Raw genomic sequence first — 16,976 nt, forward strand, 5'->3', positions numbered from 1 at the left:
GCTCCCAGACTTGTCATTAGATACCTTCTATAATAGGCTGTGCAAATGACTGCATGTTTAATCCCACCTAGGTGGATGGGAAAAAAAAAAATTAAAAAATGTTTTGAAAAAAATTAGCAAAGAAATGTAATCCTTGCATGCCAAAATTCATGCGCTATATAAATATACAAATATTTATCCTGGTAAATGAAATATAAGGGGAAAAATCCAAATGCCCAAATAGCTGTTTTTCTAGTTGCCTAAATGTGCTATTTAAGTATGAAAGACAGTTACAGTAATGGTTTCCATACATAAATGATGATATCCAAACATTACAGGTATATATGCCTACATATTATTTATTTGTATTACTGCAAATTTTGTACTCCTCCTTAGATATAAACACTAATATTAATGTGGGCCGCCAAACAGTGAACTTTGTTACAAAATTATATCCTGTAACATACAATTTAGAAATCTGAGCAGGTTTCTGATGTGTCATGTAATAACCTGGTTTATGGTGCGCTTCCTCCTTGCAGTTGTCAGAACAGTGCCTTGCTTTTTCTACTCTCTCAATACGCCCTCTACTGGCAGGAAGCTATATACAAACACTGATTTCCAGTTCTAGCAAGAGGTGTCATGTTCCTGAACATCCCAACAGTATCTGTGATCATCTCAGGAGTAGATGGAGCCACATGTGATCAGTGCCTGATATGGGAACTAATTCAGTATGCATGTAAAAAATAAAAAAATAAAAACGTTATGCCTTTCAGAAGATGGCGATGCAAAAATAATTGATTTTTTTTCCTAAATTGAATTTTATGCTGCACAAATAGCAACGCATTAAAAAATAATATAAATGAGGTATCGCCGTAACCGTACCAACCCTCAGAATAAAGGTAACACGTTACTTATGCTGTATGCTGCACCTGAAAAAAATAAATGCTAAAAAGCAATGCCAGCATTGATGTTTTCTTTTACATCCCACCCAGAAAGAGTTACGAAAATGTAGTCAATAAGTTACAGGCCCCAAAATGGTGGCATTGAAAAGTACATCTAATAACGCAAACACCAAGCCCTCATATGGCCATATTTCCAGAAAATAAAAATCTAGCTTGTACAATATGAAGATAAAACCCCCAAAAGTCGCTAAATCATTAGGACATAAGTGGCTGCGACTAGAAGGAAATGTGCGAGCGTTTTCAGGGACACCCCATATTTAGAGCTTATGAGAGAGAAGACACCAGCGCTGATCCCCCAGAATGCCCCTCTTCCCCATCCGTGCCATAGGAGCTAGTGGGAAAATAGAATGGGATTTGGTGTACCCAATTTACTCCGCACAGCTTACATATTCACTTCGGGGTTACTAATGCTCACTACATCACTTGATAAATTCTTTGAGGGGTGCGGTTTTCAAAATGGGGTCACTTTCTAGAGGTTTCCACTGTTTTGACACCTCAAGGGCTTTGTAAATGCGACATGGTTCCTGAAACTGATCACAGCCAGATCTGCCCTCTAAAAGCTCTTTGGCGCGCCTTCCCTTCTGCGTCTTGCTGTGCGTCCATATATTAGTTTACACCCACAAGTGGGGTACTATGGTAGTCGGGAGAACTTGCATAACAAATTGTGGGATGCGTTTTCTCCTTTAACCCCTTGTGAATGTGCAAATTCTAGGGCTAAATGAAAATATTAGTAAAATAAAATCAAATGTGTAAATTTCACCTATTAATTCCTGTTAAGCACTTATAGGGTTAAAATACTAGGTATATGTTGCTTTGGCTTATTCAAGGGGCGCAGTTTTAAAAATGGGGTGATTTATGGGGGGGCTTTAATACAAGGGTCTTTCAAAACCCCTTCATAACTGGATTAGTCCCTTAAAAAATGGGTTTTGGAAATTTCTTGAAAATTTTGAATATTTTTGTTTCACTTGTAAACCTTCTAATGTCCGTAAAAAATAAAAGGGTGACTAAAGTTTGATGCCGACACAAAGCAGAGATCTGGGACATGAGATTTATGATATAATTTTGGCGGTCTGACTATCTGTATGTAATGCACATCATTTCAAACTTTATAAAATACATATTTTTCAAAATTTCCACCAAATTTCCTATTTTTCATAATTAAACACAAAACATATCAACCAAAATTTACCACTAACATGAAGTACAATGTGTTACGAAAAAACAATCTCAAAATCACTTTGGTAAGTTAAAGCATTCCAAAGTTATTGCCACATAAAGTGACACATGTCCGTTTTGAAAAATCGAGCTTGGTCAGGAAGTCAAAACGTGCCATCGGCGGGAAGGGGTTAATGTCATCCTCCAGCTACCCCTACAGTTTAATGTCTGCTTCTAGTTGCCCACCGTTTAATGTCCCACTTCATCTGCCATTTATTTATTGCCCCCTCCAACTAGCCCCATTGCTAATGTCCCCCTCCAGCTGATCCAGTTTCATGTTTATACTGGGGCACCAGGAGAGGGACCTAATACTGTGGGGCAGTTGGAAGGGGGACATTACAATGTGGAGACATATAATGTACAGGTGACTGTAGGAGGATTATACTGTGTCGGGGGACATGAAAAATGAATGAGAGTGGGCAGAGTCAACATAAAAGTGGGCGGGGCTAAATTTGCTGCGGCGCGCAACATTTTGTCCCACTTTCTGTTGTTCAAAAATTGGGAGGTATGGTGTATGTATGTGATATATAGTTTCCTACCTTTTGGGAATTGTTTTCTAAGAAGCTGCCAAAAAAAATGTAATTTCTCTCTTTTGGCAGGGAAAGGGAATATTATACTGGATGTGGAAGCATTATATGGGGGCATTAAGAGGGCATTATACTGTGTGAGGGGACTAATAGGGCACTATACTGTGTGAGGGGACTAATAGGGCATTATACTGTCTGAGTAGGCAGCAATGGAGAATTACCTTGTGAGGGCACTAAGGGTAACATTATACTGTATGAGGGCACAAAGGGAGCAGGTGGGATTAAATGGGTTAAAGGGGGCATGGACAGAGTAAAAGATATGGATTAATACATGCTCAATACACTGCGTACACAAGGATGGTGCTTCTTTCTTTCCTTTGAAGGTTGGGAGGCATGTGATTTTATCTTGTCATATGGGATTTCATCTCTCTTGAAAACAGCTAAGACTGAGTTCACACCTGAGCTGTGTTTTCGTAATTTCTGATTAGTCAAAAGATTAGAAAAGTGAAAAATATTAATCATTAAATCCATTCATTTCTTTGGTCTTTTTTTACAATCTCTGTTTGCCTCTTATCTATCAAATGTCTGTCTTTTTCAAGGAAAAGAATAAGAGGCTGCCATGGGTTTTTTTGCCAAAATAACCAGAAACTGAAAGGAGCTGAGAGATGATGTGAAAACGTGTTATGACGGTATAAATCAGGAATATCTTCACTTTGCCTCCTGCAGAAACATAAACAAACCACTAGGTGGCAATAAACTCCTATAAAACTAAACATATTTTTAGACTAAGTGAAATAAGGCCTTCACGCAAGTCTTACAACTGTATAGTACTACAATGCCATCTCAAGGCATTAGTATGAGGTTGATTTTTTCTTTATGGTGTCAAATACAGACATTGGTGACTTACTTTATTGCTATTTAGTTCCTATCCAAAATCCAGGTAGCCGAGACTGAAAGCCAGTCCACTGCACCGGCATCCAGCCACGCACTCCACTCCGGATTAGGTCCAATGAATGGGCCTAGTCCGGAGGAGGGAGTGTCTTCAGGCCGAATCACGAGACGAAACGCCTGATGAATGAGCACGCCGGCTCCCGGAAAAAGCTCCTGAGTGGCTCCCATTGATTTCAATGGGAGTTGTCTTTTTGGTCAGGATTTTGAGGCGAATATGGCCTCAAAATCCTGACCAAAAAACTCTGTGTGAACTTACCCTTACAGCTCTAACTACACTACAAAATCTCACTATAAGAATATGGTGGTGGTGGTGCTAGGAAAGTTTTTGCCATTTGTTAAGGTGCCGATGTTCAGAAAGGAGTCTAAAACTGGCTCATAGGAAACAGAGGGTAGTATTAGTGGTAGATGTTCAGATTGTGCCATAGGGGTCAGTATTGGGTCCTGTTTTTAATGTTTTTGTTAATTACTTGATAGAAGAATTGCAGAGTAGAATCTAACAATAATAATAATAATAATAACAACTAATAATAACTTTATGCAGCGCCTACATATACCGCAGCACTCTACAAATCAGAGGACACATGAAGAGACAATATGAGACATTACAATGTGACTAAGGGCTCGTTCACATCTGCGCCCGGTCTACGTTCATTCAGGTTTCCGTTTCCTGCACAAAACTGAGCAGGAGACGGAAACCTGCAGGACTCTTTCATACCCATTCATATGAATGGGTTTGAAAGATGTCTGGCCGTGAGCGCCGGTGAGCGTTTTATGCTCTTCGCCGCGAAACCGTTTTTTTAAAATCGGACACAGAGTCGGACATGCAGTACTCTGTGTCCAGTTTTAAAAAACTGGTTTCGTGGCGGAGAGCATAAAACGCTCACTGGCGAACACGGCCGGACCCGGTCTGACAGCTTTTTGTCTTCTGCATGCAGAAGATGGAAAGCTGAGAACGGACTCCGGGCGCTAGTGTGAACCTAGAGTAAGAAATAAACGGTATCAAACAATAGGAGTGAGGACACTGCTCACAAGAGCTTACATTCTACGAGGAGATAGGGGGGCACAAGAGGTCAGAGAGCGCACGTGTCTGAATATGTGGGGTAAAGGTGAGATATGAATCAAATATAAGACAGACAGTGGGCATGCCGCCTCAGTGTAATAGTAAGGCCACAGACAGAAATGGAGATATCAGGGTAAGGTTGGTTAGTGGATGGAGGGGACACAAGAAGTTCAGAATCTAAATATTTGCAGATGATACTACGCATTGTAAAGCAGCCAACACAGTGAAGGATAGTGTAATATTGCAGAGGGATTTAGGGAAGCTGGAAGCTTGCTCAGTATAATGGCAAATGGGTTTTCAAGTGGCTAAATGTAAGGTAATGCACCCGGGCAGTGGAAACAAGTGAAACAATTATGTATTAAACAATAAAACACTGGCTAAAACTACAGATGAAAAAGTCTTGGGGATATTGATGGACAGTAAACTTTTCAACTTTTGATTCTCAATTTTGATTTCCTGCCTTCCAAACCCCATAACTCTTTTATTTTTCCATTCACAGAGCCAGTGGCGTAACTAGGAATGGCGGGGCCCCGTGGCAAACTTTTGACATGGGGCCCCCCCTCCCCAAACCGATGCCGAAGACCTCGACTGACCCCCTCCTCCGCACTCTATTATGTCCCTTAGTAAGCCCTGCACACAGTATTATGTCCATTAGTGGCCCCTGCACACAGTATTATCCCCAATAGTGTCCCCTGCACACACAGTATTAACCCCTATAGTGTCCAATGCACACAGTATTATCCCCTATAGTGTCCCCTGCACACACAGTATTAACCCCTATAGTGTCCCCTGCGCACACAGTATTAACCCCTATAGTGTCCAATGCACACAGTATTATCCCCTATAGTGTCCCCTGCACACAGTATTAACCCGTATAGTGTCCAATGCACACAGTATTAACCCCTATAGTGTCCAATGCACACAGTATTAACCCCTATAGTGTCCAATGCACAGTATTAACCCCTATAGTGTCCAATGCACACAGTATTATCCCCAATAGTGTCCCCTGCACACACAGTATTAACCCCTATAGTGTCCAATGCACACAGTATTATCCCCCATAGTGTCCCCTACACACAGTATTATCCCCAATAGTGTCCCCTGCACACAGTATTATCCCCAATAGTGTCCCCATATGTCCCACTGTGGACACCTATAAACATTTATTATACTCTGGGGTCTGAAAAGACCCCAGAGTATAATAATCGGAGACCCGGGGGATTAAAACCATTAAAAGAACAGAGACAGTTGCTTACCTGTTCCTGTCGGCCGCCGCTCTTGTCCAGCTTTAATGACGTCAGACGTCAGAAGCTGGCCTGGGTCATGTGACGTCAGAGACGTCAGACAAAGTAGGACGGAGGCCTGGCAGGATCGTGGAGAGGTAAGTAACACTGTTTTTTATGTTACCTTACCTCTCCGGTCCACCGATCATTATACTCGGGGGTCTGCAAAGACCCCCGAGTATAATGATAGCCTCTGTGGGCCCCGCGGTGTCACTTGCCGATCCCGGCCCAGCCAGGATCGGCAAGTGAATAGGGCCCATAACGGACTTAAAAAAAAAAAAAAAACGCAGCGGTAGCGGCTGTCACCGGGCCCCCTAATGGCCCGGGCCCTGTGGCAGCTGCTACTGCTGCTACCACGGTAGTTACGCCCCTGCACAGAACCATATTACGGCCTAATGTTTGCGGAACGAATTGTACTTCATAATGGTACCATTTAATATTCTGTATGATGTACTGGGAAGCTGGAAAAAAAATTCAGATTGCTGTGGAATTGGAGAACAACTACATTTGTGCAACTCGCTTACACGCTTTGTTTTTACAGTGTGGACGGTGCAGCCAAAGTGACATATTGCCTGTATTCTGTGGGGCAGTACGCTTCTGGGGATACTAACTATATATATAGTTTTTTTTTATGTAAAAAAAATTATTTTATTTTTAAAAAATAATTCCTGGAGTCGCTATGTTCTGAGACCTGTGACTTTGTAATATTTCCATGTACTGGGATGCAAAAGGTGTCTTCTTTTTAACAGGCCAGATGTACTTTTTATTTATACCAATTTGGGGAATGTCTATTGTTTTGGTTGCTTATTATCCAAATTTTTAAGGTAGCAAAACAGAGAATAAACAACAGTTCAACTCTATTGATTTTACTCGCTCATGTTCACCATATGGAAAACATTAGGGATTTTTTTTTTCTTTTACTAGTCCATTACCTGCTGGATAAACTCCAACTAGTAATGGGCCCTATTTACTTACCGAACCTGGCTCCTGCTCACGGCCGTCGGCATTTCTTCTGCGGAGGCAGCTGTGAGCAGGAGCTGGGACTGGTGAGGCCACGGGCCCACAAACCCCACAAACATTATCATTATACATGGGGGTCTTTTCAGACCCCCTAAGTATAATGGTCTGAGGGCTAGGAGAGGTGAGGGAACATAAAAAAGACTGTTACTTACCTCTCCTGGCTCTAGCGGGCTTTCGGGCCTACTTGGTGATATCACATGGGCTGGGGCCCGCGTCCTTTTTCATCACGACACAAGTGATCTCCATCATTAAAGATGGCCGACATCACCGGGGAGTGCACCAGAGCCCAGGAGAGGTAAGTAAGTGTTTTTTATGTTTGTATCCTTCCCATCTTTTCAGACCCCTGAGTATAATAATTGTTCATGGGTGGTCCACTATGGGGAATAATACTATTTACAGGGGCCACTATGGGGAATAATACTGTGGGAGGGGAGATTCGGTCAGCTTGGGGCCTCGCATTCCAAGTTACGCCACTGGCTGCAACACTTTGGTTGGGAAGATAATCACACTCTTTCATTGAACATTATTTGTCTTCTTGTTGTCTTTTGGTAAAAATTACTTGGAAAGAATACCCCTTGTTTTCCAGGGGTGCCAAGTCTGAAGAGGTTGGGAAACACTGTCATAAAGAAACAGCAAGTATAAATTTCTTCATACATGAATTGTAGACATGATGAAACACAACCAAATTGACATAAAATAAATGATACATTATTAGGCATAGGTCCCACTCATTGAATCGGTGCAAAAAAAATAAATAAAAATTTGTCTGAAACGTTTTTCTTCTACAGCCTCTTTCACAGACAGTCTGCACAGTTTTCCTCTGTGGACTTTCTGCCCCTATTATACCAATATGAATTTTTTTTTTTTTCCCACAGCACTTTTCACAGAAAGTCAGCAGATTTTTCCTGCTTCATTTATACCTATAGGAAAACCACCAGCGCTTATGTAGCCATTTCATATATGGCGAATTCTAAAACCGCAACAATTTCAGAAATCACATTATGTCCGCTGCTTGTGTTTTCCTGCAATGTGTGAATGGGATTCGCTAGATTCCAACAGATTGGCAACAGTCCCAATGGTGGTGACATACTGTATATACTCGAGTATAAGCCGAGTTTTTCAGCACAGTTTTTGTGCTGAAAAAGTGCTCCTCGGCTTATATTCGGGTCATTACGGTAATTTTCTGCTAGCAGGTCAGGATAGCAGACCCCGCCCCCCCACACCACTCCATCACACGCCGGGTGACGTGGCCACGTAAGCTCAGGCCCGCACCCGGCGTGTGTCTGCTTCCTGGCCTGCTAGCAGAAGTACCGTAAGTACTTCTGCAGCTCTTAATGTACAGCATCGCCGCGCTCCTAGCAGGAGCACGGCGATGCTTTGGGCCCCGGCACCCGCCCCGTCTGGATGCCGGGTCCGGATGCCGGGTCTGTAAATGTAATGGCGCTGCTCTGCAGAGCGGTCGCCATAGAAACCGGCACCTCCATTGTAATGCTTACAACAGAGATGCTGAAGCTTATGCCTGCGATCTCTGATTGTAGGCATAAGCTTTGGAATCACCGCTGTAAGCGTTACAGCGGAGGTGCCCTCCGGAGATGTCCTCCCCCCTCCGGAGATGTCCTCCCCCCTTAGGCCTGCCCTATACCTTTAAAGATGCAGGCCGGCTCCTGCGCAGCGAGCTCGCAGTAGCCGACCTGTTCCGACGACAGCCGGGAGCCTAATGAAGGCTCCCAGGCCTGTCATCGCTATATTACTATTACGGCTGGTCTATGATCAGCCGTAATAGTAATGTAGAGAATCTTCCATAGACGGCAATACACTTGTATTGCCGTCTATGGGACTTGCAATCAAATGACTGCAGGTTCAAATCCCCCAAGGGGGGGCTAAAAAAATTGTAAAAAAAAAAAAAGTTTAAAAAAAATATATATAATAAAAAATTAAATAAATAAAAGTTCTAAATCACTTCTTTCCCTATAATTCATATAAAGGTGGGTTCACACCAGCACCTGATCTCAGTTATGCAGGTTTCCGTTTTCTGTCGGGAGAGGACAGAAACCGACATTCAGTGTCTGTTGGTGAGCGTCTTCTGCTGCCCATGGCGAAACCGTTATGCATAACGGAGATTGGGCGCTAGTGTGAACCTGCCCTCCTCAAGCTCAGGGAAGGGGCAGACAGACAACCAAAACACCCCCTCCCCTTCCCCAGTATCTACTGCACCCAAGAACTCGGCCATTTTAATTTTTTAAATTTTCCAGCAGCTGCTGCATTTCCCCCCTAGGCTTATACGCGAGTCAATAAGTTTTCCCAGTTTTTTGTGGTAAAATTAGGGGGGTCGGCTTATATTTGGGTCGGCTTATACTCGAGTATATACGGTACTTAGTCACAGGAACATGCCTTAAAAGGTAACCAGAAGTCCATGGTTTCTACATGTACTTTCCAACATCTTTATCAGATGTCCTACAGGCTTAAGCACTTGGTATTATCAGGGTTTATTCACTGTAATCCTTGCTTTTTATATCCATGCTCAAGAAAGTTCAAAGGACTAATGTCTAATTCTGCCATTACTGTACTGTTCTCAATGTATTGAGAAATGGGTTTCATACTATATAAAATACATCTATTATTACCAGAGGATGCAGAGGTAGCAGAGGCTACTAGGCCCTGGAGGATGAGGGGGCCCAAAGACCTCAATACAGCATAGTAAGACACCAGTATTATACATAGAACATAGTAAATAGGATCCCTGTTACAGATTTTTATCAGAGCCCAGGAGCTTCTAGTTATACCTCTAAAAGCTTTAAATGATGCAAAATCTGAATAAAATTTTTGATATAATTTCTTAGCAAAATATTTAAATATATATTACACAATAGGTATAGTACAAATGATCAAATAAGTTAAAAATGAGGATGTTTACAACTTAGCTGCACCATTCATATGCAAACTTACTCTATTAGTTTCTCTCCGACACGGTGGCTCAGTGGTTAGCACTGCAGCCTTGCAAAGCTGGGGTCCTGGTGTTCAAATCCCACCAAGGGCAAAAAAAGTTAGGTGTTCCTCACAGCACTGCATCGTGGCTGGGTGGTAAGGAATGTCCCCTCTGATACTACAGGGATATGGACTGTACAGTGCGGGGGGAGGGGCATTCCTCACAGCCAGGCTAGACTGTCAGAAACGCCCTTCTGACAGTGAAGCGGTATTGGTAACCAATATGCCTTGTTAGTTGCTTCCATATAGTATAATGCCACGTTAGTTGCCCCCCGTACAGTATAATGCTATGTTAGGCCCCACACAGTCAGGTGCGTCTTTTTGTCCTGCATGTGTTCAACTCGGACCTTTACTTGATAGCAGACCCCTGCCAACGGACCTTAACTATAAGTAGCTGGATACCCCTGCTCTAATAGCCTCAGCAGCCCATCATGCCTTGTGGACCATCATGATAAAAACTGATGACAACTGATGATAACTTATATTTTGGAGTAGAAATTTGTAAAAAAAATAAATAAAAAAAAGCCTGATGACAACTGATGCATTTTCACATTTTCAGTTTTGGCATCAGTTCTAATAACTAAGGGACAAGAGAAATGACACTGATGCAATATGCAATACTGATATATGTGAACGCACCCTTTGTGGTTTCCCAAGTTCACAATAGTGATAACATATAGGTCATCAATATCATATCACTGGGGGTCTGTCTCTGGGCACCCTCAGCAATCAACTGTTTGAAGGGGCCATGCAACCTATTTATTCTTTACATTGCCATGTACTGTATGCCAGCAGATTGTAGCAGTTTAGTAGCAGCTGTGGATGGTATTGCAGATCTGTTCCATTCACATGAAAGAAAAGGATCAACCATTGAAGAACATAGGGTAAATGGAAAAGTTAAAAGGTTTATCCAGGGACTTGAAATTAGTGTTTGTTGCAGCTGGGCCGGGGGTTCCTGGCTGGATACTTCATCAGACCAAGCCCCTGTCTCCTTCCTATTCTCCTGCTTGCACAGGTAGTTAACGTTGTCATGTGGACTACCTTTACTATAGTCAGTAAGTCCCCATAGCACTCATAGTCGTGACTAATAATAATAACCAGCCAGAAACCCCTGGGACCAGCTGCCACAAATGCCAGGACCATGTAAGCACATTTCAAGTTCCTGGTTAATCCCTTTAACTATTTCCGGACCGCCCATTGACTATTTACATCCAGGTGATCCACTCTTAACACTGCCTGAAATCGTACAGCTGCAGAAGCAGGAGGCCTGATGGATCTCCTATAGGACAGCAGCTTGTTTTTGTCAATTAACAAAATTAAATGAATAAACAAAAGAGAAATCTAAATCAGATCATTATTTGAAACGATGAGACAAAAGGATTGGAGCAAGCCTACATCTGTGGTTAGGTCTCTCTCTGCCAATTTCCTTTAGAACTTGTGTGCAAGAAAGAATGTCTAGAACAGGGGTGGGCAATTAATTTTCCCATGGGGCTGCATAAGAAATTGAAACTATGCTAGAGGTCCGCGCCGTAGCAAATTTAGCTCCACCCACTTCTACATTGACTCCGCGCATTCCCAAACATTTTTCCATGTGCCCCCACAAAATATAATCCTCCTACAGTCACCCATACATTATATGTATTAGTATAAGTGCCCCCTTCATCTACCCCCAGTTTCATGTCCCCCTCCATTTCTCCCTCAGTTTCATATCCCCCTTCATCTGCCCCATTTCATGTCCCTCCCCTCCATCTCTCCCCCAGTTTCATGTCCCCCCCTCCATCTGTCCCCAGTTTCATGTCCCCCCCTCCATCTGCCATCTCCTCTGCCCTAGTATAACATTCCCCTTCCATCTCTGCCCCTAGGTTACTGAGACACACACACAGACACACACACTCTCCACCCTGCATCTCACATTCCCCTCTCAGTACCTTATGACACACACCACATGTCTCCATTTTCTTGCACTGTCCTGCCGGCACTAAGACACTCCTCCCTAGACACACCTCCCTAGTCAAGCTATGTGGGCCAGTCTGAATCAGTCAGAGGGCCAGATATAGCCTGCAGGCTGTGCTTTGCCCAGGTCTGGTCTAGAAGAATTGATGATGTTTTATAGGCAAAGGACAGTCACACCAAATATTGATTTGACTTAAATTTCTCTTTGTACATTCACTTGAAGACCATTCACCACCTGCATTAGCTGCAACTCATTGCATCCTTCAATAGGTGCTGCTCCACTCAGTGGCGTAACTAGGAATGGCGGGGCCCCGTGGCAAACTTTTGACATGGGGCCCCCCCGACACCGAAGATCTCGACCGAGTCCCTCCTACGCATTCCTGCGCGCTCTATTATGTCCCATAGTGTCCCCTGCACACAGTATTATGTCCCTTAGTGGCCCCTGCACACAGTATTATACCCAATAGTGGCCCCTGCACATAGTATTATGTCCCATAGTGGCCCCTGCACACAGTATTATGTCCCTTAGTGGCCCCTACAGGACTAAATACTGTCACCGCTGACCGCTATACCAGGACAAATTGTGGATAAAAAAAAATCTGGTCCTGTGCATTACAATTTAGTAACTCCATGTGCCTCATATTAATAACAGTTAACCCTATCATGTCCCTCACATTAAGCCTTGTGTACCTCACATAAGAGTTACTGATATGTGAGAGACATGGAGGTAATAATAAAGTATCTTCATTATTATTACCCCCATATGTCTCACATATCAGTAACTCTTATGGTGAGGCAAACAGGGGTTAATGTGAGGGAGATGATGGGGTTAACTGCTATTACTATGAGGCACATGGAGTTACTAAAACACAAGTAATCCCCCCAAATGCCTGATAGTAATAAGTATAGTAACCCCAGTACGTACCTGTGTAGCTTCAGTTTCATTTTCCTGGAGCAGCTTCTTCCTCCAGTGCAGGACGGCAGGGATAAGCCCCGCCTCCTCCTCTCATTGGTGGGCAGAGGACAGCAGAGAAAGGGAGGGGGGAGAGAGGGAGAGGGTCCTGAAGCCCTGACAGGAGCCAGAGCTGCAGCTCCTGTGTGTCAGCCGTTGCTGCAGCTTCGGGGCCCCCTGTTGGTGGAAAGTATTCCACCAACAGGGGGCCCCGATCATTATACTCGGGGGTCCGAAAAGACCTCCGAGCATAATGATAGCAGCAGTAGCAGCTGTCACCGGGCCCCTAATGTCCCGGGCCCTGTGGCAGCTGCTACCGCTGCTATGGTGGTAGTTACGCCACTGGCTCCACTGATTCCAACACAGTTCGAATCTTTGTCTCTAGCCCCAACTTTCCTGAGCAAGATTTTGTTTCCCTAATTTTATTGGGCATATATTTAAATCTGACCTCTGTTATTCCTACACTAATGTGAAGATGGCAAGATCCACTTTGTGGCTTGTTTATTTGGTGATAGGGACACTTAGTATTTTAGATGGTTATTTAAAGCAGGTATGTGCGTGTATGTTTTATGATTATCACCACATTTCCAATTGAAAAAGGAGCATTTTAGCTCCAAAATGCAATGTGTTTTGGCAACATTAAAGAAAACGTTCTTCAAGAATCATGGATAAGCAACGGATCTTTTTATACTTCTTTTTGGAGCCAATCCTTTTTGTAACACTTTCCAGGACAGACTCGGCTGTCACTGTTTGTCCTTGGGTGGTGGTGATAGAGTTTTTCTAACTGAAAAACCCCTATTTCCCCTCTTGCTTGTACACACCCTACACCTTAGGGTAAGTTCACACAGGGTTGTTTGGTTAGGATTTTGAGGCCATATCCGCCTCAAAATCCTGACCAAAAAGACGGCTCCCATTGAAATCAATGGGAGTCAGTCAGTTCTTTTTTCCAGGAGCTGTTTGTTCCGGCTCCCGGAAAAAGAAGCGACATGCTCACTCTTTCAGGCGGATTCGTCCTCGCGACATCTGCCTGAAGACGCTCCCTCCCGACTAGGCCCATTCATTTGGGCCTAATCTGGAGCAGAGTGTGCAGTGCATCGGCATCCAGTCGCAGCTACCTGTATTTTGGTCTGGAACCTGAGGCGGCCTCCTCAGGTTCCGGACCAAAAAACCCAGTGTGAACTTACCCTTAAAGTTTCTGTACTTCTGGGAGTTGTGACTCATTCACATCCCAAAAAGGTGAGCAAACACCGATAAGAATATACATAATGTGAGAGTGTGAACCTACAGGGCACTATAGATCTACTAAAAACAGGGTTGAAAAGGACCCTGACTACACCCATACCTCCCAACCGTCCCGATTTCCGCGGGACATTCACGATTCCAGTGACATGTCCCGCGGTCCCGGTTGGAAGGAGGTATGTCCCGATTTCAACTCAGATCTGCGTCCAGAGGACGCAGATCTGAGTTGAACACATACGCGGCTAAAGCAAGGAGCTGACACAGGTCAGCTCCTTGCTTTGCCGCTGCCTACTGGTTGTGTAGACGCGATGTGATGAAGTCACATCGCGTCTACAACTGTGTGCCAGTGTGAGAGAAAGGTGCGGAGAGAGCTGCGAGGGAGCAAAGGAGAAGGTAAGTGAATGTGTACACTAAGGTGGAACGTGAAACTGGGGGCAGATGAAGGAGAGGACAGCATGACACTGGGGCAGAGATGTGGGGACATGAATCTGGGGGCAGAGATGGAGGGACATGAATCTGGGGGCAGAGATGGAGGGACATGAATCTGGGGGCAGACATGGAGGGGACATGAATCTGGGGCAGAGATGGAGGGGACATGAATCTGGGGGCAGAGATGGGGGGACATGAATCTGGGGACGGAGATGGGGGGACATGAAACTGGGGGCAGAGATGGGGGACATGAATCTGGGGGCAGAGATGGAGGGGACATGAAACTGGGGGCAGATGAAGGGTGTATATGAAACTGGGGGAGAGATAGAGGGGGACATATAATTTACGGGTGACTGTAGGAGGATTATACTGTGTGTGGGCACATGAAAAATTAATGAGTGGGCGGAGTCAACATAAAGGGGCTCAACGCCAGAGGGAGTGCACACAGCAGGAGAGTGCAGTTAGTGTCCTGCAGGAGCAAGTGCACTGTGGACCAGTTGGAGACAGACAGGTGGTCTGTCCCAAGAGAACTGCAATCCAGAAGGGATGTGGTTAAAGGGATCCTATCATTCAAATGCAATTTTTTTCTAGTTACCACATCGGAATAGCCTTAAGAAAGGCTATTCTTCTCCTACCTTTCGTTGTCTTCTCCGCGCCGCCATTCGCTTGTAATCCCGGTTTTTGTCTGTATGCAAATGGACGTCCCCAATGCTGCGAGAGAACTCTCCAGCGATGCCGCCATCTTCTTCAGGAACCCGCCTCTCTGCGCGTCTTCTTCCATCCTGGGTTTTCAATTTTCTAGGCCTGCAATGTATAGAGCGGTTCACGTACCAGCCCAAACAACTGCATATATCGCTGCTGGTCTCCTTTGCATTGTAAATGTTTAAAGCCACTGACAATGTCCATAGCAATAAGTGATATGCTGCTGGTTTACTCTCAGTGCAGACCACTTTGTGTTGTGAATCTAATCCACAACACTGCAACTGTACATCACTACCCATAGGTATTGATGTCTCACACACTATAAATACACCCCTTCTGACCCCAGCCTTTAATTCAGAAGTTATTGTGAGGCTGTCATTTACTCTAATGAGGTTCCAAAAGTACAGACTAAGACTAGGTTCATGCTAGTGCTCGGTCTCTGTTTGGAGATTCCGTCCCCCATTCCGCTTGAAAAATGCTGAGAAGGACTTTTCTCTCCACATTTTTTAAGTGGAAATCTAGCAGACCCCATTATAGTTTATGGGGTCCGTGGGTAACCACTTTTTAAGCGGATTGGGTTTCCATTTTTTCAAGTCTCGAAGACCGGTAACCTGAACGCTAGTGTCCACCTAGAGTTACAAAGGCTGTTTGGACACAAATGTGGACTGCATATTTACCAGGTTGTTATAATGGCCTATAGTGTACCAGAACAGCAGATATCCATAAGACAGGATATCAATTTTAGATGGGAAAAAATAGCAGCAGTTGTGAGTACTGCTGTGGTTGTTCCATTGAAGTCTATGGGACTGGCACTGCTACAAAAAGTATTGCAAGCAAGCAGGGCAAGCTGATCTGTGTGGAGTACGTGCCAATCTAAAACTGATGTCCTATCTTGTAGGTAGGACGTCAGTTTTGGAAAGCTGGATAATCTTTTCAACTAACTTACACTTGCATCAAATGATCCCTTTTATGGAAAAATCACAATACGTTATTGGCATAGTTGCATGCACAGGATATTACCTAGTGGTTTGGCAGGCAATCAACCAGTGGGTTAAACTTTTGATATGAATAGATTATAAAACTGAGGGTGAGGCTTTTAGCACATCTAGTGCCAGTAGGCTACCAATACAATTTTCTCATTCTGATGTGCGGTAATCAAAAAGGGATTTTTGACATAATCAATGTTGTCTTTGGTCGGTTTAAATCCGACCAAAGACAACATCTGCAAGGAGTTTGTATGTTCTCCCTGGGTTTCCTCCATAGACATACTGATAGGGAATTTAGATTGTGAGCCCTATATGGGACAGTGACTGACAATGTCTGTAAAGTGCTGCGTATTATGGTGGCGCTATACCAGTAAGCATAATAAATAAATGTGCATATGGCAGACATTCAGTGAATATTAATACATTAGTAATTCTAATCTCAGTCCTAACATAAAACAGTTTGACGAAATATGGGTGTGTGTAACAATAAAACAAATTCATTTATAGAATATTGCATCATAAGCCTTACAGCTAAACATCACCATGTTTATCAATATTGTCATAAGAATGAGTCACAGTATATTAGTCACACTGACCTTTTTACACTGTTCCAGGGCTGCGAGTCCACAAGCAGGTTAGGTTCATACATTGCTATTTTTTTACTAAAAACGGATCGTGGCAAAATGTTCTATTTCTTATGGATCCCGGTTGTGTGGATTAGGGTTTACGTGTG

This window comes from Leptodactylus fuscus, chromosome 4, assembly GCF_031893055.1.
Source record: "Leptodactylus fuscus isolate aLepFus1 chromosome 4, aLepFus1.hap2, whole genome shotgun sequence".
NCBI classification, from domain to species: domain Eukaryota; kingdom Metazoa; phylum Chordata; class Amphibia; order Anura; family Leptodactylidae; genus Leptodactylus; species Leptodactylus fuscus.